General features: G+C 37.7%; 1 long non-coding RNA gene across 3 annotated transcripts in view; it reads left to right on the top strand.

Annotated features, from left to right (window-relative positions):
* LOC106869715 (uncharacterized) overlaps window positions 1–1,694 on the top strand; it is an 8,658-nt gene that overhangs the window by 5,243 nt on the left and 1,721 nt on the right. The window contains exon 3 of one of the 3 annotated variants that reach the window (XR_001409433.1): window positions 417–1,004. This is a non-coding gene — a long non-coding RNA (uncharacterized LOC106869715). Of the gene's footprint in view, window positions 1–416; window positions 1,622–1,694 lie in introns of those variants that run through there. The other 2 variants (XR_001409434.2, XR_001409432.2) reach the window with 2 other exon arrangements.

Below are 1,694 nucleotides of genomic sequence, written 5' to 3'. Positions count from 1 at the left end.
ATGTATATTCAATCAGCTATTTAGGTATTAATGGTAGGTGAAAATAATTAGTAGGGACTGAAATTCATATTCTGTTCTCTTAAGTCTGTTCATCGCTGTTTCTACAAAACTCGTCTCTATTTGTAAATCTCTTACTCTCTCTCTCGCACTCTCCCTCTCTCTCTCTCTCTCTCTCGCACACACACACACACACACACTCACACACATACACACATATCACACACACACACACACACACACACACACACATATATATATATATACATATACATATGCATATATATATTCACACACGAAAATATGCATATGTATGTGTATATATAAACGTATGCATGTTTGTACGTACGTACGTACGTATGTATGTATGTATGCATGTCCACTCAACTATTCAGGCATTAATTCATTTATTCAAGCAGACAATGCAAGAATCCATAAATGCTCCGTAAAAGCGGTCAAATATCAGCTGTATTGATGATGATGATGATGATGATGATGATGATGACAGCGACGACGACGACGGTTGCATCATTGAATTACAGTTTGCGCCAATTTCAAGTATGTTTAGAGACGTGTGCACACTGCCATCTGCCGGTAGACGTGCCAACCTCATTCAAATATACGAATTCATTCATTCATTTATTCATTTGTTCATTTACTCTTCTGACGATGAGTCACGGATACAGTCAAGCAATTAAAGGAATGCTGTTCATCGCAGTGAAAGCGTTGATATAGATTTGCCGCTTATGATCTAAGAAAAGATGAGACATTAGATACAGAATCAATGAAGGGCGGAGATCTGCTATTAAGGGAGATGGCGTTAGTACTGTTAGTGATGATAGAAGTGACCTTCAGGTTATGTATTTAATCACTGTGTTTTGTTCAGCAAATATTAACCATTTAATAATTTTCTTCTCAGGTAAATACAATTTGTAACAATTATATTGTCTCTTGTGTAACACAGTCAAAATAACTGAGGAGAATATTAGAAGTAGAATTAGAGAGAGGTAAATATTTGTTTCTGTTTTTATTAATATTTGACTAGTGTTATCTTAAAAAATATCGTTTAGGCAGCCATCTTTAAAAATAGCATTTTGGCATCGACATAAACGCTTGCCTATAATTTTATCTGTTACTTGCTTCAGTCATTGGACTACGGTCATGTGGGGCACTGCTTTGAAGAGCATAGGTGGAACAAAACGATCCCTGTACTTTTCCTTAGATCTGATATTTATTGCGTCGGCTAGTTTTGCCGAACTGCTAAGTTACGGGGACGTGAACAAACCACCACCGCTTGACAATCGGTGTTGGTGCGTTTGAGTTCCCCGTAACTTAGCGGTTCGACAGAAAAGTCTGATAGAATAAAAACCAGCCTTAAAAATAAGTACTGGAGTTCATTAATTCGATTAGAAAATATTTCAAGGCAGTACCCCAGCATGACCGGTGCCTAATATCTCAAACAGGATTAAAAAAAAAAAACTGTGGTTGTGTGGTAAGAAGCTTGCTTACCAACTACATGGTTCTTGGTTCAGTCCCACTGCATGGCACCTTTGCCAAGTGTCTTCTACTAACAGACTCGTGCCGACCAAAGCCTTGTGAGTGCATTTGGTAGACGGAAACTGAAAGAAGCTTGTCGCATATATGCGTGTGTGCGTGCGCGCGTATATATATATATATATATATATATGTTTGCGTCT

This window comes from Octopus bimaculoides, chromosome 1 (genome assembly GCF_001194135.2).
Source record: "Octopus bimaculoides isolate UCB-OBI-ISO-001 chromosome 1, ASM119413v2, whole genome shotgun sequence".
NCBI classification, from domain to species: Eukaryota; Metazoa; Mollusca; class Cephalopoda; order Octopoda; family Octopodidae; genus Octopus; species Octopus bimaculoides.
The sequence above is the reverse complement of the archived record's forward strand: the minus strand, read 5'-3'. Positions and strand labels throughout refer to the sequence as shown.